This window comes from Ambystoma mexicanum, chromosome 5q (assembly GCF_040938575.1).
Source record: "Ambystoma mexicanum isolate Mex_15411 chromosome 5q, UKY_AmexF1_1, whole genome shotgun sequence".
Taxonomy (NCBI): domain Eukaryota; kingdom Metazoa; phylum Chordata; class Amphibia; order Caudata; family Ambystomatidae; genus Ambystoma; species Ambystoma mexicanum.
The window spans coordinates 607,217,946-607,245,323 of record NC_090933.1 but is presented as its reverse complement, the minus strand read 5'-3'; the positions used below and the strand labels follow the sequence as shown (position 1 = coordinate 607,245,323).

At 46.6% G+C, this 27,378-nt stretch overlaps 1 protein-coding gene across 1 annotated transcript in view; it reads left to right on the top strand.

The window, feature by feature from the left end:
- BPNT2 (3'(2'), 5'-bisphosphate nucleotidase 2) overlaps positions 1-27,378 on the top strand; it is a 237,144-nt gene that overhangs the window by 118,789 nt on the left and 90,977 nt on the right. The window lies entirely within an intron of this gene.

Below are 27,378 nucleotides of genomic sequence, written 5' to 3'. Positions count from 1 at the left end.
GGTGGGGGGGTACACACACCCCAAGTCTGTCCAAGTTGGCGCAGAAAATATGGAAATGGGCACTCGCATGAGGATGTCCCTATCCTCACAACATGTTCCAGGGGTACTCTGCACTTTAGCAGACTCTGAGCAGATATCCCTACCAGAGGAACACAAGTGGCAACTAGACTCAAGTGTCGTAGACCACATCTTCTCTCAGTGGGGTTACCCCACACTAGACTTGTTTGCTACAGTAGAAAACATGCAATGCCCAGACTTCATGTGCAGCTTCCTCCAGCCAGACTCCAAGGCGCAACGCCCTATGGATGAACTGCTCGGGAAAATTTGCTTACGCTTTCCCCGGAAACCATTAATGAGAAGGATAGTGAACATGATGCACAGAGAACAGATGACGCTCATCATAGTTGCTCTCATGTGGGCGAGACAGCTGTGGTATCCACATCTGTGCAAGCTGGCGATGTGCAATCCTATCAAACTCCTGTCTCAGAACAGTCTTTTAACCCAACACAGGGGCGTAACAGTGCACCCTCAACCACACTCGATGAACTTGGCAGCCTGGCTCCTGAAGTCGTAGAATTCAGACACCTTAATCTACCACAGCGGTGTATGGATCTCTTCAAAGAGGCACGAAAACCAAAAACTAGACCTTGTTATTTCGACAAGTGGAGGAGATTTGTAATTTGGTGCCAGTCTAAACCAATGAGCCCCATTGAATGTACTCCTTCACACATTCTAAATTATATGCTCCACTTGTTAGACTCTGGGTTAGTATTCAACTCCATAAAGGTCTACCTGGCGGCTTTATCAGCATATGCCACCTCTCAAAGTAAAGTATTGTAGTGGAAAATTCCAGTCATTAAGGCATTCATGGAGGGAGTAAAGGGAATCCACCCTCCAATTCTAAGCCACCGCCAGGGTGGGATCTCAATGTAGTACTCGCAAAGCTCATGGGGCCCCCATTCGAGCCTATGCATACGTCAAGTCTTAAACACCTGACGTACAAGACTGCCTTCTTAGTGGCTATTACTTCCATAAGAAGAGTTGGTGAATTGCAAGCATTGTCAGTGCAGGACCCTTTCTTTATCATCATTAAAGATACATTGGTTTTACATACTCATCCTAGGTTCTCCCCTAAATTCATTTCCAATTTCCACTTGAACCAATCCATTGAGCTTCCGGCTTTCTTTCAGAACCCAACTAGCTCGGCTGAGGTAAAACTCCACAAACTGGATGTGAGGAGGGCGGTACTTAACTACGTAAACCAGACCAGACCACTTAGAAAAATTTTGTCTCGTAGCACCAGGCAGAAGGGGAGACTGAGTTTCCAAGAATGCCATCTCCAGATGGATAGTCGGATGTATAAAACTATGCTAGTCATTATCAAACAAGACGCTGCCTTTTACACCAAGAGCACACTACACGGAGCACAGGAGCTACTCTGGCTTTTATCGAAAATGTCCCCTTAGACTGCACTTGCAAAGCAGCTACACGGAGCTCAGTACACACTTTCACCCAGCACTACTGCATTGACACCCATTCCAAAGCAGATACTCGGGTGGGACAAGCAGTTCTAAAACCTCTATTTGCTGCTGCTCCTTCTCACGACCCACCACCTTCTCCTAACACTGCTTGCTAATCTATGTATAGCATGTGATCTAAGCAGATTCCACAAGCCTCAGAAGGGATACATTACTCACCGTAATCCTATTTCTGATGCTTGTATCTGCTTGGACTCACATGTGCCCACCCTTCCTCCCCTGAGAGAAGGTGCATAGATGTTATGAGCTTTCTGTTATCCATCTGCTCGGATACACCTCTACTCGCGCTACACTTTATGCAACCTCATGTCAGAACAAAACAATCTGAGGGACCTCGACGGGTGAAGGACCATGGGTACAGTGGACGTCACACTAGGGATAGTATTACTGGCTCGCCCTGTCGATGTCCCTTTCCGAGTAAAACTCTGCAGCTTCCACTAGATGTTGGCCTATGCATAGCATGTGAATCTAAGCAGATGCAAGCATCAAATACGATTACGGAGAATAATGTAACCCATACTGCACATTAAATCCATAAATATTGCAAATTTAAAATACACTTCATATCAAAAAGATGAAGAATTTACAATCTTTCAAGTTCATTCATAACCATAATTTCTGATGCTTGTGAATCTGCTGTGCATATAGTCTGACATCTAGTGGTAACAGCAGAGTATTGCATCTTGTCTTTTGAGGATCGAAAGGGGACCTCAACATGGGCGTGCCGGTAACACTATCCATAACGTGACGTGTAGTGTATCCAAAATCCTTTGCGCATCCAGGCCCCTCAGATTGTTTTTTCCACCCAGCTAGCTTATCGCCTTATGCGGAGCTCCTTCGATTGCTTCTTAAACCACAGCTGAAAACGGCAAAGAACAGACTTCGACGGCTGGCACTCCGATCAGCGGTGCTGACCGCGTGGCCGGGTGTTAGGCAAGAGATTGTATGCAGTACCCTTTGGGTGCATTACAACAATCCTGACCACCTGGCAATAGAAACCGAACCTTTGGTATAAGTCTGCACTACACAGGTTGGTAGCATGTGGAGCAGCCAGGCTTATCTCAAGAGCGGGTCAATGTGAGATGTAGAGGAGTTGCACAGAGATTCACAGTGACAAGTATTCAAATAAACTCTTACACACATTGTTTCTTGATAAAACAATTATTAATTTGTTAGTCAGTTAGAATAAGCCTTCTTCAGAAGGGAGCAATATAAAACACCATACAAATATATACTTAAAAAATACACTCTTAGTTATCTAAATCAGTAAATAACCATTTGGGATGCCACACAGACACTACCTACACCCTCAGGTGACTTCAGTAGCTAGTGTGCTGTTGACATTAATATATCACTGTTGCATTTAGAATAGTCTTAGGAGTAGTGTTAAAGAGAAGAGTTCAGAATGAAACCAGTATTCACTCAGTTATGCTGAAGCAGGTAAGTACTTTCAATACAACCCCCAAATGCAAAGTCAGTTAACCCTTTCCTGGAAGGAAGGTAAAACACAGAAGCAGCAGAGAGAAGAGTCATGCAAGGAGCCTAGGACAGACAATGTTAAGTTAGCAAACGTCAAGGTGAACTGAAACACTTCTTGCAGGTAAGTAGAAAGTATTTTCCAATGTGTAAAGTATTTGTAGAATAGAAGAAAATCAAAGAAGGGCCACAAGCTGATTAGGCTTGTGAAGTAAAGAAGCTGGCAGCAACTCTACATGCAACCAAGCAAGTCTCCAATGAGGACAAGTGGCTACACAACAAGAGGTTAGTTCTCTTAGACTTTACAGTACCTTTAGGTTGAAGAAAAATTGCAGCAGATTTCTGTTCCTGTGCAACTCTGCAGATCGCGCTATTCCTTGGCCTCAGTCGTGGGGACAAGAGTCCTGAAGGACACGTCAAAAGACATGTCTAAACGCCCAGAAGGGCGGGAGGATTATTCTCAAAGTCCCCAGTCCTTATCTAAAATTCTCCTTGCCAACTCTCAATGTTTAGACAAGGGGACCCCTATGAGTAGCCCTTCCATGCTCCCCCCTCCCCCCTCTGGCTCATCTCCATGGACCAGAGAAAAATGTGAAGTGTGTATGGACCATTTGGCTAAATTTGTGGACTTCTCTGAGAGGTTCACCCTTAAAAGGCCTAGTGAAGACTACCTTTATCCTGCAATGCCCACATTTCAGAAGACATCTTGCCCTCTTCATGAGGAGTTCTTTGACCTTAAAGATCAAGAAGAGCCTCTTGACCCTTATTTGCAGGAGGATGATCCCTTTGTGGATACCACTGATCAGACCCAGTGTTGGCGGGATGACCAGCAGGTGGATGACCCGTCTTGGCTGTCCCCTACCAGTACCCCGCACCCTGATACCATATGTATGGACCCTCCTCTTCCACTCCTCTGCGTCAGGCATCACCTGTAGATGACAAGATGGCGTTTAATGCCATTCTGAAAAGGGCAGCAGAACACTTCCGGATAGCCACACAAGAGGCGGTGTTCGATTCAAATTTTGTGGAGGACATATTGAAGGAGAAGCCTCCTGCCAGCCTGGCTATAACCTTAATCAATTCTATCAAGATGTGCATCACCCCTTCCTTATTAACACCCTCTCAGACCGGGGCTGTGAACCCTTGTGTGGAAAAATGTTTTCGCCTCTCACCTTCTAACCTCCCCTCTATATTAGGGGTCATGCCGCCCCATATTCTCTTGTTACGATGTCAAAGAAAAGGGCAGGGGTTCCCTTGTCCACAGGCGAGGCACCGCCAGACAAACAATGTAAAGTTGTATGCTCTTGGAAAGAGAATCACTACTGCGGCAGCATATTTTACCCGTATACCCAACACCACCACGCTGTTGGCCTGCTTTTCCGATGTCCAATGGAACCTGCTGCAGGAGGACTTAAGGAAGTCCCTGAACCAGTGCATTCTCGTCTGCTCACAATTGTATCGGCGGGTATGCAGGTGAATCACAACATCCTCAAGAATACCTTGGATGCTGCTGAGACAGCAGGGAGAAACGTGGCTCAGGGTACCCTTTTAAAACACCATGCATGGTTGAAAAACTCTGGTTTCAAACCAGAGACACAGGTGTCATTAATCAACAAACCGGTGAAAGACTCAAACCTATTTGGCAAGGCCGTTGATGAGGCACTGGAAACGGCCAAGAAGGAACACAAGACTTTAAAGGCTTTGAATTGAATCACTCAAAGACCCTTTCAACAGAGGGGAGAGGGGGGAGGGAATATGAGGGGTGGGCAGGGGTTAGGGGGGAGTTCTCGCTGGTCCTTTGGTGGGAAATCCTACTATCGTGCCTCACACAACCAATATGGCTCGGGCAACAACTGGTCCTCAGGACAGGGGTCTGCCTTCGCAAACCCATATCCACCCAGACCAGAGGACAATGTGGGAAAGGAAGGGGTAGCAACACGAACCCCACAGGCTTTCCGGCCTCCAGTCAGAAATTACTTTCAGATCCGGGTCCCTTCCCATGCCTCCCCGGTCGGGGACTTGCATCATTCCTGCACGCATGGGAGTGGATTACCACAGACAAAGTGGGTGCTCAAGATGGTCACCCACGGTTATTGCATAGAGTTCAGCTGGCCACCTCGATACAGACCTCCAAAATCCAGGTGCCTAACACCAGAACACCTGAAGATCCTGCTGCAAGAGGTCGAGATCCTGCAGGAAAAGGGTGCAATCGAATTCGTCCCTGTTCTACAGGTAAATGAGGGTATTTATTCAGTGTACTTCCTTGTACCCAAAAAGGATCTCACTGTGCGCCCTGTGCTAGACTTGCACCCGGGGAACAAATTTGTCAAACCACAAAAGTTTTGAATGGTAACATTGCAGGGGATTACATGGCAACATTGGACATGAAAGATGCATACTTTTGTATTTCAATGTTGCCAGCACACAGGAAATGCCTAAGGCTCATAATAGAGGACAAACCTAAGGTTCATAATGGAGGACAAAAACTATCAGTTAAAGGTCCTTTCCTTTGGCATTGCCTCAGCCCCAAGGGTATTTACAAAGGTACTGGCAGAGCAGCAGCACACCTGCACAGGCAATCCATCCAAGTAAATCCTTACCTCGACGACTGGCTCATAACATTCCTGTAAAACACTCCAAAGACAATACACCTCTTATTCAATCTGGGATTCTCCATAAACAAGAAAAATCAGCCTAAACCCCAGCCAAGTTTAGCTGTTTCTAGGGGCTCTTATTCGGACAGAAGACGGCCTCGTCTTCCCCACCAACCAGAGGGTTCAAAAGATGCTTGAGGGGATTGTGTCCTCCGACATATTCCACATCTTTGACAGTAATTACCACAGCTGTGCTGCTTCGGAAATCTTTTTCGGCATAGGCGTCCTGCGTTGATGACGTCTATGCGCTCCCTCGAGGACCTCCTCCGACGATCGACGTCACCGGATGTTATAAGTAGGACGCACAACACCCGTAGCCTCAGTTCCGTTTTTTTCTGAGAACGTGTTCGCTTTGAAATCTCGGCACACCTCGGTTCTTTCTTGTGATCGAATATCGTGTTAAACGAAAGTATGTCTTTGTCTTCTGTCGGGCTTCAAGAAGTGTCTGGACTGCAGTTCCAAGATGTCTCTGACGGACCCGCACAATGTCTGCCTTTGGTGCCTCGGTGAGAGCCACGCCACGGATGACTGCGACGAATGCCGGTCTTTGACGTCCAAGGCCTTGCCGGAGCGGAAGAAGAAGCTGTCGGCAGGTAGGGTTTCCAAACCCCGTAAGTTGAAGTCTTCTGGACTCACGACTGATGATTCAGTCCCACCATTCCTCGGCCTCTTCGAGGCATGCACGGAAGCACCATCATCGGTTGCCTTCCAGGTCCTCGTCTGAGGACTCTGCCAGACGGCGGGTTGCTTGTCCCTCCAAGCATTCATCGCCGGAGGAATGGGACACCTTCCGTAAGGAGATGGCGATTTTTGAGTCGCAGGGCACCGTTCCGACCGCGCCTTCGAGAGAAGCCGGCACGCAACGCTCTAGGGCCACTGCTCGCACGCCTTCGGGCTCGGGCGGTCGGCACGATCCCAGGGAACCTTCGAGGTCCCGGGTGGACAAGGATAGCCATCGTGCCCGCTCCAGGTCCCCGTCCTCGACGCCGTAGAGACTGATAGAGCCTGTGAGGCCATCCTTCAGCGCCACTGGCGCCATGTCCGTCGGGACTTTCTCCAGTTCTGAGGAAGCCATCGGCGCTGAGGCGTCAAAGTATGCGCTCGAAGCCGCTGTCGAAGTCATCGGCGCCACTCCCATCGGTGCCATCAATGCCTTTTTGAGGAATTTTTGCCAGAGGTACCCGGAGAGCTGTGGAAGCTCCTAGGAAGGCGCTCATCAAGTCTGTGCGACCTATACTCGACCTATACTCGACCCATACTCTGTTCCTCCTGCCAGGGTGGACTTGTTCCAACCCTTGGAGTCCATTTCAGAGGTAGAGGAAGGGTCTGAGGATGAGCTGCCTCCTGAGGTTCCTGATGACCTGTTGTCTGGTCATAGCCAATTAGAAGACCTTCGTCAATCTTTACATGACACAAGTGGTCTTGATACCTCCCCGGAGGTTGAGTTTGGCAGGCCTGAGCCTGGTACGTATGCTGACTCTTCGTACAGGTGCCTCATGTCGATGGTGACAGAGTATCTGGGGTGGTCTGCTCCACCTGTGGAGTTTCTGCAGGATGACCTGACAGATATCCAAGACCAAGGTCCACCCACTGACCAGGTGTTGCCATTTCATATGGCCTTACAAAGAAGAGTGGCATCGGGTTGGACTGCTTCGCAGAGTCTTCGGCAGTAAAAGTTGTTACAGAAAAAATACCGTCCAGCCAGTGGCGACCCCTGTTACTTGTCCACGCACCCCACTCCGGAGAGTTTGGTGGTACAGGTGGCTACGGCCCCAACAAAGCAGGCGGCGTAACCCTGATGGGGTCGACAAACGCTTTGATGGTTGGGCGAAGAAGGTATCTTCTTCTGGGGGTATGGCTTTAAAAGCAGCCAACTCAGTTTGTGCCCTTGCAACATTCACGCACACTCTGTGAAATTGTGTATCTTTGGGTGCTGAACATATTCCCGAAGGGGGGGAAAGGGATGGTTTTCTTGCCCTCGTTCAGGATGGAAAGGATGCCATGTGTGAATCAGTTCAGTTCAGTCGGGTCTGGATGTGGCAGACTGTGTCAGCCGGTCCATGGCGGCGAGCACCGTGATGCGCAGGTTTGCGTGGTTGCGGAATGCTCCTGATGTAGTGTCCCGGCTTCTAAACGTGCCCTTTGATGGTGTCCATCTTTATGCCAGCAAGGCTGACGCGAGCCTTGAGTGGTTGCAGACCTCCAAAGCTGCAGCAAAGTCGTTGAGCGCTGCAGTATGTCATCCTCCGCCTTTTCATCCTGGGGACAGCAATGGAGGGGAGGTTCCTTTCTATACTACTCTTCCTTTAGTAGATCGAGGGGTGGGGGGGGTGGGCGCGCCTGCCAGTAAAAGGGGCCAATGTAGGAGTACCAGACGTGGAAAACAAGGTACTCGAGGTGCCAAAGCTGCTCGGGCAGTTGCCTCTTTGCCCTCAGGCACTGCCGCTTCCGCTCAGTCATGAGGCCATGTCCCATGGTTCGCCGGTTGAGGGAAGGCTGGCGCAGCATCTTGTAGAATGGCCTGCCATTACTTCAGATGTGTAGGTTCTGGAGATCATAGACCATGGCTACTGTCTTCCTTTTCGGCAGAGGCCTCACGACAATCCACCGGGGCAGCTCTTTGAAGAGTCTGGATCCGCTCCTTGCGCAGGAAATCAAATCCCTGCTGGAGAAAGGCGCCATAGAACTGTAGCGGAGAGGAACAAGGGATGGTATTCCCCATATTTCTTTATCCCGAAAAAAGACGGGGATTGAAATATATCATGGACTTGCGTGATTTGAACAAGCTCCTCAGAAAGGACACGTTCAAGATGGTTACTCTCTCAAGTCCTCCAGGCCCTTCAACTTCAGGACTGGTTGGGATGCTTACTTTCATGTGCCGATTCATCCCAAGCACAGGAAGTACCTGAGGTACGCGGTTGGCGACTCGCATTTTCAGTTTCGCGTCCTGCCGTTCAGATTGACCTCTGTCCAGAGGGTCTTCACCAAGCTGGTGGTGGTGGCAGCGCATCTCAGGAAAGGGGGGGGGGGGGGAGATTCACGTCTATCCCTACCTGGACGATTGGTTGATCAGGGCGTGCTCTTCCGAGCAAGTCCTGGATCATCTGCCACTCCCTTCACAAGCTGGGCTTCTCCCTCAACTTAAGTCTCATGTGACACCTACCCAGTGGCGCCAGTACATTGGGGCAGTGCTAGACGCATCCCTGGGGCAGTGCTCGCCTCCCCAGGTGAGGGCTCACCACGTTCTGCAGATGGTGGACAAATTTCAACGTGCCCAGAGTCTCCCGGCGTTCGAGTTTTTGAGATTGCTCGGCCTCCTGGCATCCTTCATTCTACTGGTGCCAGAGGCCAGGCTGCAGATGAGATCTTTGCAGTGGGCACTCAAGATGCAGTGGTCACAGTTCTCTGGCAGGATGTCGGACCCCGTTCATATCCCGCCCTCGAACGGCCAGAACCTTTTGTGGTGGGCCGTCGAAGGAAATCTGTTCAAAGGGGCTCCGTTTTGGCAACCATGGCCGGAGGTGACGATCGTGACGGACGCATCCCTCACGGGTTGGGGAGCTCATGCCAACGAGCTGACAGTCGGCGGTCGTTGGTCTCCATCGAGTCCAGACTCCACATCAATCTGTTAGAGCTGTGGGCTGCCGCCTGTACGGGGGGGGGGGGGGTACGAGAGAATGTCCTGATTATGACAGACAATACAGTGGCCATGCACTACCTCAACAAAAAGTGGGGGAGGGGGGCAGAGTCACTCCCACTGTGCAGGGAGGCGATGCAGCTCTGATTCTGGGCCATCCAGCAGGACATTTCGGTCTCAGCAGTTCATCTGGCCAGAGATGAAAACACGGCAGCGGACGCTCTGAGCAGGCAGAGCATTGTCTCTCACAAGTGGGAGCTGGCTCGGGAAGTTCTTTTGGAGATCTTCGACCTTTGGGGAACCCCACGAGTGGATCTCTTCGCCACCAGTGTCAACTGGAAGTGTGAAAGATTATGCTTGCGGGAATTTCCTCCAAGAGGGGCCTTGGGGGACACATTCGTAGTGGTGGTCCTTACCACTGCTGTACGCGTTCCCTCCAGTCCTCGTCATTCCACAGGTGTTGCGGAGGTTCGGTTCCTGGATGATCCTCATTGCTCTGGCCTGTGCCAGGAGAGCGTGGTACCCGGACCTTCTAGACATGTCCATCTGCCCTCCACACCGTCTTCCCTACCGAGATGATCTGCTCTCATCACGGGGGGGGGGGGGGGGAGTTCGAGTTCTCCATCCAGAGATCAAGTTTCTCAGCCTTCATGCTTGGTATCTGAAAGGCTGAGATATAATGATTGGAACCTGCCTGAAGACGTGATGGAGGTGTTGCTTTCGGCCAGAAGGCCCGCAACGAAATCCCTGTACCGTTCCCGTTGGAAGAAGTTCTGCGACTGGTGCAGGGTACAGAATGTGGATCCTTTCCAATGTCCCATTCCTTTGGTTTTTCTTTTTTTGCTTTCTTTAGCCCACAAGGGCCTGCAAGTGGGTACCATTAAGGGTTACCTGGCAGCGCCGTCTATATGTAAGCGCTCGTCTGAGGAATGTTCTTATTTTAAAATCCCTTTTGATATCTCAGTTTCTAAAAGGGCTAACTCAACTCGTGTTTCCACCGTCACCTTTCCAGGTGCCGGGATGGGATTTGAATTTGGTTTTGAAGTTCCTAATGGGAGCTCCGTTTGAGCCCTTACATTCTTGTCCATTGCGACTGTTGTCCTTTAAAACTGTATTTTAAGTTGCGGTTACTTCCGCACGCAGAGTGAGTGAGTTTGAGGCACTTTCCGACAAACCACCCTTCACTGTGTTCCATAAGGACAGGGTTGTCTTTAGGGTACGGCCTTCCTTTCTTCGAAGGTTTTGTCAGAATTCCATCTGAGCCAGGTGATTCTTCCAGCATTCTATCCTCCTCCACATCCTGGTAAGGAAGAGGAGAGGCTCCATAGGTTTGATCCTAGGAGAGCTTTGAGTTTCTGTCTCTCACGGATGTCCCGGGCCAGAGTGGACGATCAGCTCTTTGTTGGTTACTATGGAAGGCGTTTAGGTCAGGCTGTTTCTAAGCAGACCTTGTCTAGATGTATCAGTTTGACAATCTCAGAATGTTATTGTTTGGCGGGGAAGGACCCTCCTGTAGGTTTACGGGCCTATTCTACTAGGGGTTTGGCTGTCTCCACTGCACTACAGAGGGGTGTTCCTATTTGCGAAGCGGCCACATGGGCCTCTGTCCATACTTTTGTGAAACATTATTCCCTGGACTCTATTCATGGGCAAGATTTGGCCTTTGGCAAGGCAGTCCTCTATTCTGCAATTTGATTAGGCATTCTAAAATTTCAAATTCTTTTCCCACCTACTTATGTTGGTACTGCTTTGGGAATCTGTCAAAGATGTGGAATATGGCTGAGGACACAATCCCCTGGAAGAACAAGTTACTTTTTTACCTGGTAACGTTCTTTCGATGGGATGTTCCTCCGATATGGAATACATCGTACCCTCCCTACCTGCCCCTCTACAGAATTTCTTATGTGATTGCAGCTTACGTTTCTGCAATGCTTTCTGTAGTCATACTGGCAGAAGATTGGTGCCACACGTTGTGGGGGGAAAAAAACTATAACTGAGGCTGCGTCCTACTTATAACATCCGGTGACGTCGACCGTTGGAGGAGGTCCTCGAGGGAGCTCATCGACGCAGGACGCCTACACCGAAAGTTTTCCGAAGCAGCACAGCTGTGGTAATTACTGTCAAAGATGTGGAATACGTCGGAGGAACATCCCATCGAAAGAACTTTACCAGGTAAGAAAGTAACTTGTTCTTTCAGATTCCACAGTATGCGACTGTTGGGGATGATGGCATCTGGCATTTAGCTGGTCCCTCGTGCACGTTGGCATATGCGCCCCATGCAAGAGTAGCTCGACAGCCAGTGGTGTCAGGCCAGCGGACAATGGTATGATCTAGTGGTTCTCTCTGCAGCCCTCGTGTTCTCTCTGCAGTGTTGGTTGAAGGAAAACCTCTTGAAGGGGAAAACCTTTGCCACCTCCACAATGGACGCATCTCTCATGGGGTGGGGGGGGGGGGCTAACCTCCTTCAACAGATCGCGTGATGGCGCACAGCGTTTGGTCCCCAGCAGTAGCAGCCAACCACATAAACCTGTTGGCGCTGTTAGCGGTGTTCAAAGCAGTGAAGGCCTTTCAGACAGTTACAGGGAAAGACAGTACGCATCCTCACGGACAGCACCACAGCCGTGTACTACCTGAACAAGCATGGGGGCACTCGCTCTCAACTGTCTCGGAGCATTTGGAAATGGGCTCTCAAACACAAGATGTTTCTATTGTCTCAACACGTTCCGGGGGAACTCAATCCTCTGGCAGACGTGCTCAGCAGAGACTTCCCGTTGTCCTTAGAGTACGAATGCCGACTACACAAAGACATAGGGCCTCATTAGGAGTTTGTCGGTATGGAGATAACGGTGCTGGTAAGCTTACCGGCACCGTTGTCACCGTACCGCCAAACTACAAGTTTTGCTTGCGGGTGCATGCTGTGGGGCACCCACGAGCATAACTTGCAGATGCACCGTTACAACGGTGCCGGTGCATCCATGCTCTCGATCTCCATTCAGCCCTATGGGGCAGAATGGGGATGGGGAGTGCGACATTACAGACGCCTGCAAATGGGCAATTACTGGGCTGCAAAACTCTTAATGGCCCGGTAATTGTCCATTTGCGGGTGCTGGTCCCGGAGGAGAGTTTGGCGGCAGCTGTGCCTGTAATACAGGCAGGGCTACTCCCAAACTCCTAATGAGGCCCATAGTGTCCAATGTTTTCGCAGAATGGGGCTTCCCAGAGATAGACTTGTTTACAACTCTGGAGAGCTCACAATACCCAGATTACGCCTTCAGGTACCCTCCGCACCGATCCAAGGGGAACGGTCTCTGGATAACGTGGTCAGGGAAATTAGTTTACGCCAACCCTGGGTCTGCCATCTGATTGAGATGTCACTCTCTACTCCAATGAAACTACCATGCCCATACAACGTGCTATCTCAGGACAAAGGGGAAACTTTTCACCTATGCCTGCAGACTCTGACCTTAGCGGCCTGTTTCCTGAGGTCATAGAGTTCGGCATCTCCAACTTTATCAGCGATGCATGGATATACTTGGGGGAAGCAAGAAAACCCTAACACCAGACATTGCTATTCCAATAAATGGAAACGCTTTGTCATCTGGTGTAATTCCAAGAACATCAATCCAGTTGACTGCTCTCCTACTCATATTGTGTTATTCCTGACTCATCTACTAGACTTGCGTCTGGTTTTTAATTCTCCTTAAGGTTCACTTAGCTCCACTCTCAGCCTATACCACGTCCCAACTTAAAGTATTGTGGTGGAATATCCCTGTTATTAAAGCTTTCATGGAAGGGGTTAAGAGAATTCATCCCTCCATTTCTAACCCGGCTCCCGGATGGGGACATAAACGTGGTATTAACCATAGTTATGGGGTCTCCCTTTGAACCTATGTATAAAGCAAGTCTCAAAGCTCTTACTTACAAGACCGGCTTCCTAGTGGGAGTCACTTCAATAAGGAGAGTCGGTGAACTACAGGCCCTTGCTATTCTAGACCCTCTTGTCACAATTCAGAGATGGTGGTTCTGCACACTCACCCTGGGTTTGCGCCCGCATTTATTTCTAAGTTCCATGTGAACCAGTCAATCGAACTACCAACATTCTTCCAGAACCCCACTGACGTGGCGGAAAGAAGCCTACACAAACTGGATGTGCGCAGGGCAGTCATGTACTCCCTGGAAAGAACTAGACCACTAAGGAAAACTAGCCAGGTTTTTGTTTCAGTGGCAGCTGGTAGAGAAGGGGATCCTCTCTCTAAGCCATCTCTAGGTGGATTGTCAATTGCATCACACTCTGTTACTCTTGCCAAGAGAGATCTGCCCTTCAAGCCTAGAGCACACTCCACTCTGGCACTGCGGCTTCCATAGCATTTGTTGCAAATTTCCCTCGCTGTTAGGCAAGATTGTATGCAGTACCCTTTGGGTGCACTACAACAACCCTGACCACGTGGCAATAGAAATCCAACCTTTGGTAGAAGTCTGTACTACACAGGTTGGTAGTGTGGTCAAGAAGCCAGGCTTATCAGTTTGAATAAGCCGCCTTCAGAAGGAAGCAATATAAAGCAACAGCTAAATACACTTCAAAATACACACTCATAGTTTTCTAAATCAGCAAATACCCATTTGGGATGGCCCACACACACACACAACCTACACACTCGGGTGACTTCAATAGTTAGGGTGCTGGGGACATTAATATATCACTGTTGCATTTAGATTATTATTGGTAAGAAGTGTTAAAGAAAAGGTTTCAGATTAAGACAAGTGTTCACACAATTCTTCTTAATCGGGTAAGTACTTTCAAACCCCCCCCCCAATGCAAAGTCAGTTAACTCTTTAGAAGGAAGGGAAAAACGCATAAGCAGAGGAGAGGAGAGTCATTCAGGGAGCCAAGCCAGCCAATGTTAAGTTGGCAAAAGTCAAGGTGAACTGAAGCACTTCTTGCAGGTAAGTGAAAGTCTTGCACAATGTTTTAGAAATCTTTGTAGCAAAAGTAGAATCAAATGTAGGGCCACGAGCTGTTAGGCCTGTGAGTAGTAGTAGATGCAAGCAAATCTACAGGAGCAACCAAGACGAGATCAAATACCAAAATGTAGGGGAGTAACAATATGCAGAGCGCTCAACTTCCTAAAATCCTGTCAAAATGCAGCAGAAAATACACACAAGGTTCCCCTTGGTACCTCGAAAAGCTATAAACATTAAATATTGGGGTGTGTATTTGTACTGCGCAAACAGACTTCAAGTTGCAGTGATCAATACACTAAAACAATGTTAAAGTCCCAAAACACTGTTAAGAAATATAGATGTAGCCATCCGATGTGCGAGTAGTGGTTTATTCTATGCACAGCCGACACGTGTTTCGACCAATCGGTCGTTTTCAAGGCTGTTCATAATATAGTTGTACAAATGTTTCATCATCAACCAGAAAAAATGTTATTGTTGGTGTGATCTCAACGTGTGTGTCGCACTCTGAAACACTTGTGTACGAGCGCGATAGAAATAAAATATCAATTAAGACCATCAAAGCATAAGTGGAGCATAAATAATGTACAATTGTGTAAAATAAAAAATGGAAGTAAGAAAGAGAAAAATACACATGTACATTCAGTGCAAAATGCATTATAATTAACATCAAAACTGGTGTACATACCCATAGTCAGACCAGTACAGTCATGTAGGGCGAGAGCAGTTGTGTGGGAATAAGATGCAAAATTCCTTAGCACATAATCATAGTTCAGTTGTCATTGTGTTAGTGAGATTCTCACTTTGATAGTATACTCCCTTATCAGAGAGTAATATTTCTGTTCTAGTTGGATCCAATCCAAATAGTGATTAGTGAAAAGTTACACACACCCAAGATGGCGGCCGGCCCTTGCCACACGTACGGCCGCGCACGTTGTTGTGCACACGTTACTGTCAATAACTTTGGCAGCAGGAACTGCGGATGTCAGGCTCCTGTTTGGAATTACAGCGGAGACCCTGGTAGGCACCATTCTTGCGCGCAGACCCCTAGAGCCTTGAGGGTCTACGCGTGCATTAATTACTTAGCCAGACACGCAGGTTTGACTAATTGGTTTGTCTGTCTTGTCCTTTCCTATTTTCCCTTATTTGCTGGGCTTGTGATGAACGCTCGTTATTTCAACCTACATTGCCTTCCTAAGCCTCAACGCGGAAACGCTTCAATATTTGTTGTTGCAACAGCAAGTGACAGGTACCATTATGTTATATATCTCCTTAAAACAAAATTACTAATTGCTCTGCACATGCATTAGTACAATGTCTAATACCCCATACAATCTAAATTTACAGTGGAGCCCGTGAGACCTATTCTTCAATCACTTACCATACTTATGGGTAAGTGCACAGCCATTTTACTCCACGCAATGAATTGAAGCATTAGCGCGTATACTTGATATTGACCATAAAATGGAATTGTCTTTTTTTGGGATTTCCTTCTTTCCTCAGTTCGCAAACGATTCATACCTCACTGCAGGTAAAAGATTAAACTTCTTGACTAGCCAATTCTAATTGTATGGCCTACCTAGAACGTAAGAGCTAATGAAACCTTTGTTTATTTTTCTTTTTCCTTTCCTTTTTCCCCTCCCTTATCTGATGGCTTCCTAATATACACATGGTATGGATTTTACTGAATTTAGGCTGTTTATGGATGATTCATTTTCCTTGTCTCCTAATTGCTTAAAATTTCGGTTCTTGGCACTATGGACTGAATATCTTGCAATTTTGTCTAAATTGTGCCACAAATGACTAATGCAATTGTTGTTCACCCCTTTTTTGTTTGCCTTGCTATCTTGGGTCCTCCACATGGACTTTGTTTAATTTATCTGTACTACATCACCTTGCATGTACAAAAATCTTGTAGCCTCAGTGGAAGAGCAAGTGCTCGAAACACGTGTCGGGCTACCCTAGTGTTGATTAAAACTACTATACCAACGTGGTCTTAACTAGTGTTTGTGCGCAGTGTGTTTGCAAAACCTGTGTCTTGTCCTTAGTGAAAAGTTACCCTTATGTTAGAGCATTGGTGAGACCCATTACCAAGAATTAGGTGTACCTGATGTGCAGAGTGTAAGATGTAAGAAGTCATGCAGAGTGAGGATTCTGAAAAACTCGCCAAATAATTCTGGGTATGAATCCTAAAAGGTAAGACATGAAATGTTAGGTTCTATGTATACAGAAATATTCAAGGATTAATTTGGTTTTGAAGAACTATTAGCTGTAACCAATTGGCTCTTCAATGATTAGGCAGTAATGCAAAAGAAGGGGGAAAAAGAACAGATAATACGAGAATATAACACAGCAAATGGGACATTACCCTTTCTCTCACCTCAGGGTGCTTTAAAGTGTCGCACAGTGGCCGGTCTGTATCAGAGGTTCCATTGTGTTAATCAGGTCCCAATACCTGTAATAGCAAGATTGATGGGAGGTCATTTGGCCCTGATGTTAAATCCATGGTGATTCCGTCAGTGATGATCGCAATTGGATTACCCATACCTTGTGTTCTGTATCACGGGGATAAATCCCAAGAAGAATCTGGCAGGAAAAGACCGTGTTCGGTCAGACGAGTACTATTTACGGCTCGCCATCGCGTCTGACTTCACGCGCATGTGCAATGACGTCACGCGCATGCCAGCGCTGACGTCGAAATGCGCAAAACCTGGATGTTATGTTGATAGGTATTCTATTAATTGCTTGATGTCATTTTCAGTGCATAGCTATTATAGCTGAATGAAGGAAATGTATTAGTGTTGATTATAAAATGGTATGTTCAAAGGAGAAAAGTAAAAATTGGAACCTGTGACAAAAAATGATCCTGGGATTATCTAATAATCCTTGGATGTGCCCTAGTTGGCGAACCTATATACTGGTTGTATGCGGTCTGGTGTATACTTATTGTGGGACCAAAAGTATATGTTATCAATATATATGCGCAATCCCGAGCCAATATGCTCATTAAATATATAGATTTGAGCGCATGCTAGTATCATGGAAAGTTAAATGGTTATGATAACTAGTACGTTACGATCAAGCACTGAAAGGAATCATGTGTTACTGAAATGTATGGGGTGCTGCTTGGATCGATCTCATCAAGGCCTTTACCAAGTCACGGATTACAGTTAATTAGTTATCATGTCACACACAGATGAGGGGGGGGGGTATATATCTTAGATCACAGGAAAACATACATTTCATTGTCCGTGTTCAAACCATGTTGGACACATCGTAAATTGCAAATGGTTTTGGCTTCCAGTTGCCTTAATTTGAGCTTCAAATCTCCTCGAGATCAAGCAAGGTGGCACAACAAAAGTTCTCTTAGAGCGTACATGGGACGGTCACCGACCACAACCGGCAATCTTCAAACAAGTGGCACTTGAGTTTTTCAGCTCCTTGCGTCTACCGCAAATGGCAACACTGTGGTTCCTGGCTGTGGAGATAGGCTTTCCTTGCATCTGGGGTCCAGCACTCTGTTGTGGCTCAGGGTCAGTCAGTCCTGCTTCCTGGGAGTCCGGAGGATCTTCCTGGTGCTCTTGGCCAGCTTAAAAGCAACGCACACGATCTGGTGTTCCTCTCCCTGGCTATTCAGTTCCAGCAGTAACTGGAGTGGAAATTCAACCAGCTTCGAGAGGATGTCCAGGTGGCTTACTCTGGAGTTGATTGGTCCCACCAACTCAAGGGGCGAAGTCGTCCTTGCAGGGCTTCTGTCGATATGAATTTGGGGCTTCAGCACAGCAGCGGGGCTTCACCTGGCAAACCAACGGTCCAGGAGTTGCAGCAGGCGTCTCTTCCAGGTTCTTCTTTGGATTCCTTCGTCCAGTGGTCGACTCTCCTTCCAAGCCAAAAAGCCTTGCCTTTTATGCAGGTTTCTCCTATTCATTCTAGCCTAGTTGTCAGTCACCCAACAGGGTGGCTGTTTTTATCGGACAGCCAGCGGGCATAAGAGTGCATTCCTGTCTCCTATGAGACTAAGCACAGGGAGTTTTGGGCACCTCCCTCACTTCCTGCACCTGTGAGACACCCTGGAGCCAGAGGCAGGCTTCACTCATGAATCCCGACAAGACGAAGAAAGGGACCAAACCTGGTTTGGAGCGCAGAGTAAATCTGAAGAAGGACCTTTCCACAAATGGTGAAGAAAGAAGACGGGGGTGGGGAGGTGGGGGAAGAGGGGGGCAGAGGGCATTTTGACAAAAATGGCACCCATGGGTGCTTTACCGCGGCTGCAAACTCAGCCCGCGGTAAAAGCACACCACAGTAGTTAAAAGCAAACCCCTGCCACCAGCCATTCATTGAGGAAAGGGTAACATAAAAATGTTACATGAAAAGCTTAAATAGTATGTGCTGGGTCTAGAAAGTAAGTAAAGTCAATTTCACTTTACTGCCCTTGGAAACAGTAGTTTCTCCGAGAGAAGGTATTTAAACTTTGGAAAATGTTAGACTTCCCTGTGCCACTGCACTGAAGGTGCTGTGAAATGTAAAATGTGATACCTATGGATTCAGCCTCCACAACCAAAAGAAACAGTGTTCAGAATCACATTAAAATACATGAGTGTGGGGGGAAAAAGGGTCTCTCTCTCTCCAGGTTAAAAATTCAAGTCCTCAAAATCCAGCAAAGTTGCTGGGGGTCTCTAAGGTCGAGAGAAATTAGCACACTTCTGAGAATTCTCCAGAACACGCTTGAGTCCATTTGCAAGGCGGCAACCTGGCATTCTGTACACACCTTTACTAAACACTATTGCTTAGACACTCACTCTAGGTCTGATTCACGAGTGGGACAAGCAGTAACTTTTCACTACTGTTCCTTCTCACATCCCACCACCAACTTTGGGTACTGCTCGCTATTTACGCACAGCATGTTTCATGCAGATTCACGAGCATCGGAAGACATGCATTACTTACCTTAAGAGCATTTCTGATGATTGTATCTGCTTAAATTCACATGCGCCCACCTTTCCTCCCTGCTCGGATGGAAGGAACATAGACATCTTACTATTGCTTCTCTCCTTCTGTACTCGCTCACGATAGTCCTAAGGCTCCCTCACGGCGGAAGAAATACAATCGAAGGGACCGCGGTGCGTGAGGGATTTTGGGTACATTACACATCACATTGGGGATAGTGTTACAGGCACGCTCATGTCGACGTCCCCTTTCGATCCTCGAAAGACCAGATGCAATACTCTGCGGTTACCACTAGATGTCGGACTATATGCACAGAATGTGAATCTTAGCAGATACAATCATCAGAAATGCTATTACGGTAAGTAATGCATGTCCTACTGGACCATTTTGTCAAGTAACTCTGTTCAGTGTTGAGTGAAACCCTGTTTTGCATATTCAATGTATCTGTTTTCTACTCGGTAGTTCCACGCTTTCCACTTTATCATTTTGAAGTGACTAGCTTAAGTTCTTTTAAGAACTTATCTGTGTCTTCTTCCTCTATTAATGACAGATCTATTGTGTCAAAATGCACACTGACTGCGGACCTTAATTCAGCATGGACATGGTTAATTGAATTTCTCGTAACTCTTTCAGTTAACCATCTTGAGTAGTCGACCAGGGTGTTTTAAGATTTGATGTGCTTTGTGCATTGTTCTCATGTATAAGGGGCACCTAGCAATTTTCCAACATGTGTTAATGAGATTAAACAGAGTTCGAGGCACAAGGCCTCGATTGGGACTTCTTGAGGGACTCCTAAAATAGATCGTAAAAGTCTGCCTTCTATCTGGTCCAGCCATCCCACTTGTCTTTCTGGGAAAGTTTCTAAAGCATAAAGTACAGCTGGTACCATGCTTTCCATGTATGCCTCATGCATGGTCTCAATGCTTCCCCACAGTTCCTACACACATAAGCTTGAAGTTTGTGGGGGGCCAGGGAGATTAGTTCTGACTATTATTTTAGTATCTCTAATATTCCTTTATAAAGTGCAAAAGTGTTTGATCAATATCCCACGCGGATAACTTTGCCCACAATATATTTTGCTTCACGTGATCAAATGTGCATGAGTAGTCCACAAGGGACACATATAGACAGGGCTCTGGTGTTTTTTTGATCTTGGCTTGGATTATCTTTATGGCCCAGATGCAGTACACTGTTCCACAGCCCTTTGAAAGCCTATTTGGGTCATGTCAAGCAATCCTCTGCTTTCACTTTGCCTGTCTAGGTCCCTCAGGAGTATTCTTGCAAAAGAAATTCTGCTGGCATCCAACATCGCCAGCAGTCTGCAGTTAGGATAGTCTTGTACTACTTTCTTGTGGATAGATATAAGAACTGAGGATGGCCAGCTGTCCGGAAACTCACCTGAACTCCCTGAAAGCTTGGTAAAAACTTTGGCCATAGCACCAGGTACCTTTTAATCATTACGTTATGCAAATTATAAGGGCTGGGGGCCGTAGAGGACTTTGTTTTTATAATCAATTGATAAATGTCTTCCTCATCAAATATTTCCTGAACAGTGAGACTCCTGTCCTATACATTATTGTTCAGCTTGCTCATCCTCTATGTAGAAGGTTTAGCTCATCTGTTTTTTACCCATGATGCTTCTGTTAAATTCACCAATTCTTGGGATGTACCTTTCGCTATGTGAAAGCGATATAATTGCCAACAACTCCTGGCATCCTTGACCCTGATCAATTTGTAGATCATCAGCCAATTGCTAGAATTCTTTTTAAATTTGTGATGCCTCTGCAGGGATCTATATTTGGTCTGGAGTTTTCTTAGTACAGTCTTTTCCTCATATTTTAGGGTTGTTGATCTCCCAAACAGACGTATACTTCTATGACGTTTCTTTATCTTGTATATCGCTACATTGTAGGAGTTCTTTGTGTGGCCCAAGTTTTTTTTGTCTGATTTTACAGCCTCAATAATTCTTTGTGCCAAGTCAGACTCTCTGGAGTCTACATCCCACCCTCCAAATTCTGTAACATTTTATTTAACAATTTATTTGCCAGATCAATGTTTGCAACCATCCATCTTATTCGGTTACCTTGGGGATTAACTGTTGCTAATGTGGCTACCGAGCTCTCAATTTTCACCCCTAGGGAGTGCCGGGTGGCTATTAGTGCTGCTTATATTGGTAAACTTTGCCTCATATTTTATTTGCCTTGTGATTATGTTTTCTGTGGCAAAGATAGCATCAAGGCAAGGTACATGCCCGCTAGCGTGCCAAGTGCAAAAAATTCAAGCGGTCCGGGACCCAAAGTCTGGCCCAACGGATGCATATTGAACTTTTCTATTGCCTTAAACCATACTTTCCCTTTCTCTATTAGGAGAGAATGCCTTTTGCCAATGGAGTTCATCTTGGAAGTTTCATTTCTGTCCCCAAAAGTTCTGATCTTTAAATCCTCCATCGGTAGACACTAGGCGTTTAAGTCGCCCATCAGAATCGCAGCCTTCTCCCAGGGACGACCTCCGACCGTCTAACTAGTGTCTTAATTGCGCCTGCCAGTAGGATGTTGGAAATGTTTCCATCTGGGGGATCGTATAAGGTCATGATTAGCTTAAGGGCAGGGAAAGTTATCAGCACCGCTAACAGGTTTTTGGAATATACTTCAATTCCGTAAAGAGTAACTTCATAGTTCGTTCAAGTTCCTATGCAAAAACCCCAAACATTCGACCTCCTTTTTCCTTAACGGCCAGTGAAGTTGTTAGCTTAAAGCCATCAATCGGCAATTCCCCCCAGCGCCCAGGTCTCTTGTAGAGCAAAGATATCTAAAGAATTTAGTAATGTTCGGCCTTCAGGATTCACCATAAATGAGGGAAAGCCCCTTGTATTACATGTCATTAGTTTAGTGCCACTCTTTCAAGGGCTTGGTCAGTACTTCAAAATGTGCATTGGTTTAATTTGGGCGCTATATCTAATTTCTCCACCTTTTCTTTGTATATATTTAGGTGTATAGTTTTTTGGAGCAGGAAGTTTGCCGAAAATTTGTCAAATTAACCTGCATCTCAAAGCTCAACAGAGAACTGTTCACCAAATGTTGACATAAATTGGACATCTGAGAAACCAATGTTTAGCGCAACACAGTTGGTAATGCTTCGCAGCTTTGGAAAGTCCAATTTCTTTAGATCATCCGATGTTATGATGTTTAATTCCGAGATCAGATGCACCAGCTGTAGCAAGTTTGATCTATTCAGAAACGGACTGCTAGCTGATTGTTTGTTTCCGATAGGAGGATTAGATTTGTAGGTAGCCAGTTCTATATATTTCTGTGGCATTACTCCTATTTTGCTATATCAACTGTCTGTCTCGGTGCAATGGCTTTGGTGTCCATCTTCGGCATCAGGATCTTGTTTTGGGTTTGAAAGGGTGGCAGACCTGACAAATGCAACATAGGCACCCCTCTTGTTAAGGGTAGTGGTTGTGCTACCTTGAGTGGTTGCAGAGAGCTGCCATTTTTAGCAGGGCCAATGCACAGTTCCCCCTCACATCCAACAGCCGGTTGCAAAGCCCGACATATGTCTGATGGCCCTAAGCCATTTGTCCAGTCTTTGATTTGAGTTTTGGAAGCCTTCAGATATTTAACCTTTTATTAATGATGGTGTGTGTGATTATGTAGCAGTGTACATGTTTGGCCTTGGGTCTTCGTCTGTGCTATGGCCTGAGTATTAGTTTTTTTTTTTTGTTTTTCTTTTTGCTTTGTTGCATGATCTCTATCCAGCTGTTTTTATTTGCTTGATGCTTCTTTTTTTGCCTTCTGTTTGCACTTTGTTTTGACACTTATCCTGCAACACCCTTAAATTCAGCTCAATTGGGACATTTGAGTCCTCCTGTATATATGAAGTGCTAGAGGGAAATGATGGTCGTGTTCCGTAATCCGAGAGTAGAGATATCACACCTTTGTGCCTTTGTTATAGGGCATAAAGAGGGCTAACCCCTGTCTATTAGCCTGTAAAACGCCTACTACTCGTGCCAATGTAAACTTCTAAGTCCTGCAGTTCTTGGAGTAGTGTGTTGCAGGCGGTTAGGCAAGATTGTATGCAGTAACCCTCAGGGAGACTGCACCAGTCTTGTCCTCTTGGTATTAGGTAACCCACCTATTGGTATAGGTCTGTAATACACAAGTTGGTAGAGGGTCTGAGCAGCCATACTTATCTCAAGAGGGGTAAATGTGAGCTGTAGCATTGAAATCCGCACATACAAGTATGCAAATAACACACTGAAGGTTTTCTAGTAAAATAATGATTTATTTAACGGTCAGTTTTAAATAAGCATGTTTTAAAAAGGGCAATATGCTACAGTAAAAATATACTTCATAACATGTTCTCAGAATCAAGATAAGCAATTAGACACTTGTATTGGCATTTAGATATCACTTTTGCATTTGGTAAAATTCTGAGGTTGTGAAAAGGGAAAGTTAAGGGAAGGAAAAAGGTTAATGGGTTTTGAAAGCATGTGAGCACTTTTAAAAATCCCCCAATGAAGTCTAGATAAAAACTTTGCCCAGCAATAACCGTTTCAAGCAAGTTACCACCTATGAGGGACAGTTCGAATCAGTCAATGGGACCGAAGTCTTCAGGGAGCCAGGACAGCAAAAGTCAATTTGTACAATGTCTATAGAGCTGAGGCACTTCTTCGACAGCACAAGTCTTGTACAGAGTTAGTTTGTTGTAGAAAATTACTGTTGTGCCGCGAGCTGCTAAACTTATGAAAGGTTAGAGCTAGAATAACTCTAGAAAGACAGATAATGCCAAATCTTAACTGAGACAAGCAAGCTACAGATAATGAGGCAAGTACCCCTTAGTCAGAACAGTATCTTAGGTTAGAAGAAGAGGATGCAGCTGGCTTCTTTCCTGGTTGCAGACTGCAGATCCTGTGTTCCTGGGCCTCAGTTGTGGGGACAAGAGGGAGGTTGGTTGCAGCTACAGGCTCTTTTCAGTTCAACGCCACTTGCAACACCGCAGATCTTGGACACTTGATGGACTTTCTTCGCTCTGAGTCCAGTACTCTGGTGAGGTGACTTGAGCTTCGGTCGTCCTGCTTCAGGAGGGTCCTCGGGATCTTCCTGGAGCTCTGGTCCAGCTTAAAGATGGTGCGCTCTACTACGGATTTGTTAACCCCTGGCATTCGGTTCCAGCAGCAGCAAAGAAGTACAGCCAGTTGGGGGAAGTTCTTCCGGCAAAGTTCGTCTTGCTGTCCCACTAACCCAAGGTAAGAAGTCGTCCTCTCCAGAGCTTCTCTAGTTGATTCGTAAAAGCAGTTTCAGCACTGCAGCAGTGCTTCACTGGGCACTTCAAGAGTCCAGGAGGATGCAGCAAGCTTCTCTTCATAATTCCTTCTTTGGATGTTTCGTCCAGTGGTCGACTGTCTTCTGTTCAAGAAGCCTCACCTTTTATGCAGGTTTCTCCCATTCATGCACAGCATGGCTGTCACTCACACAGCAGGGTGGTTGTCCTGCAAGGACAGTCAGCCAGCCATTAAGCACTGGCTGCATTCAGGTTACCAAGGAGACGAAGCACAGGGAGTTCCGGGCACCTCCCTCACTTACTGCCCTGCCAGACACACTGGAGCCCGAGGTGGTTTCAGCACAGAAGCCTGCCAAAGGCAAAACAAACAAAAGGGTTAAACCTGGTTGGCGCGCAGGGTAAAACCCAAGAAAGACTTCACTAACAAGAAATGGCGATTTTGACACCATTGTCACCCATGGGTGGTATACTGCAGCTGAGGGTTCAGCCTGCGGTAGAAAAGCACAATGGTAGGAAAATTAAACCACTCCCACCAGCCATTTAAAGTTGTGAAAGTATCATAAAAAATGTTACATAAGTAGAAAAAGGGCTACTAAATAACCCCCCAGCACACACAGGATGGTGTGTGCTGGATCTACAGAGGGAAAAGGTAAGTAGGTATTTAAGGTATTTAAACCTTAAGAGAAATATAAAGGATTTCTCTATGGCACTGCACTGAAGGTGCTGTGAATCACCATACAAAAAGTAGATGTTTGTCAGGCTCCAAAAACAAAGAAAACAGAATCCAAATCGGGTCAAAAATACATGAATGAGAAATAACGCTCACTCAAAGATAAAAATTAAAAGTACAAAAGTCCAGCAAAAGAGGTGTGAGGAATTGAGCACTGAAATGAAAATTCTCCCCAACACAGGTGGCAAATGTAGCAACTGTAGTTGCCAGTAATGCCGTCCTTTTGGAAGTATTTTTAGTCAACGGGTGTGTTTCTGCAGCGATTACCTCTGTTTGGAGAATTAGAAAAATCACTGGTGGCGGAAACGTCCAATGAGGAGGATTGGTGAATTCTTTACAGATCTTGAGTGAGAGAGAGATTTGTATTTGCAGTGCTTCTGAGCTCAAGGTGTTCCAGATTTGAAGCTTTTGATGAATTTCCTGATAAATTCAAACAAAACTTCAAGAGTGAGTTGACATCTGTGGACGTAGAGGGGGTAGGAGATGTTGTACCAAATGTTGTGGCTGCAGGACGAAGGTGGCTCGTTATGTTTCTTTGCCACAGTCGGGGGCGAGGGGGTGCTAAACCTAGGATCGTTAATGGCCTATCTTTGTCTAAACGAATGCCGACACTTGTTGGGGCAACTTCGTTTTCCGACATAGGTTAGGCAACAACTTCCCTTAACCCTAGGTCCTCGATACTGTCCGGGAACACATCAGGACAGGCCATTTGATCAGCGTTTTTACAAATATTTTCCCTGACCTAAATGTATGCACCTCTCCAGGTATGTGTCGCAGGCATTTGTGGCAGGGGAGGCTTAATTAATTCTTCCTTCAGCCCCGTATCATGGTCCCCATTTTGGTTTTCTTTACCATGATTATTTAACCCAGCGGGGGAAAGCCCAAGTTGAGAAAAATTACCTTAACATGTGTGCAGCACTGGTTCATGGCCGATTTCCCCTGATATGTGCAGCTTGCCATTGTGACCGGATTCACGGCTGACTCCCCTGATATGTGCAGCCGGTCACTTTGAGCGGGTTTCCTTGTCGCCTGCTCCTTATGATGCTGGCTTCCCACTGCAGTGTTGTTGCCTCCTATGCCCAGCCAAAACAACTTCTGCTGGGACTCGGGTGAAGAGATCAATGGGGTGCAATTCCAGATCCAAATCGGAATCTGCCACTCCCCACACAACTAACAATGAGCACTTCGCTAGTGCTGGGTGATTTTAAGGTTATGGCTCCTTCTTCCTCAACTTAATGAAGGATGGATTGCAGCAGGACAAGATTGAGCAAGGTGTACTCTCAATACCTAACACCCAGCAGTCTCTTTTTACTCGCAGAACATGGTTAGATCAGCATTGTCATCCCTATGGATGAACTCATTCAGTCTGTTTTTGAGGAAGTCCATGGTGGGGGTGGGGAATCTGTGTTACCCCACAACCACTAAATAGTTTAGATCTGCCCACTTTTTTACTGAATAAATATTCCTGACACTGTCTTTCTTGAATCGCCCGCCTGGACTAGTGCATGCACAAATTCAAGTATGGTTCAGAACACCTGAAAGGGAGCTCATGCAGTGGCGGCAGAGAGCTGAAATGGTAAGGAGCAGGCAAGGATGGGTTTGAGAGTTTGGGTAAGTCTGGACAGATGGCAATGGTTGAGTGGGAATGGTGGTAGTGTGGAATGAGACTGCTTGGTGGGAGGCCAGGGGTTGCTGTGGCATTTCCCTGCATGAAGGGGGATTCTGGTGAGGGCTAGGGGACACCAGCATGTCGCAGGGGGTTGGAGGGTTACCCCCACACCAGAAAAGTGTCAGAGCGGAGCAGCCCCAGCTAAGTCTTTCCCTGCAGCACCAAAACAGGGCAACTAACTTGAGGGAAAATGGCCTGTGGGGGAAACGCATGGATCCAAAGGTTTGCCACTTAGTTTGAGGAAAAACCTGGTAGGGTCCAGTCTGTTTTGCTGGTAAGGCCCTGGGTCTCAGTCCAATCAAACAGAGGCTTTCTGGTGATGGCAGTGCTTGACCTGCCTTTAGGTTGACATTTTCTTGTGCCATCATTCATTTCATTCTGTTTCTGAGATCAAACATATAGTCCCGAATGTTCAGATATGGTGTTGGAGGGGTGTCCTACCCGCCCTTCACCAGCACCAAATGGCCTTGAACTGGATGGTCACA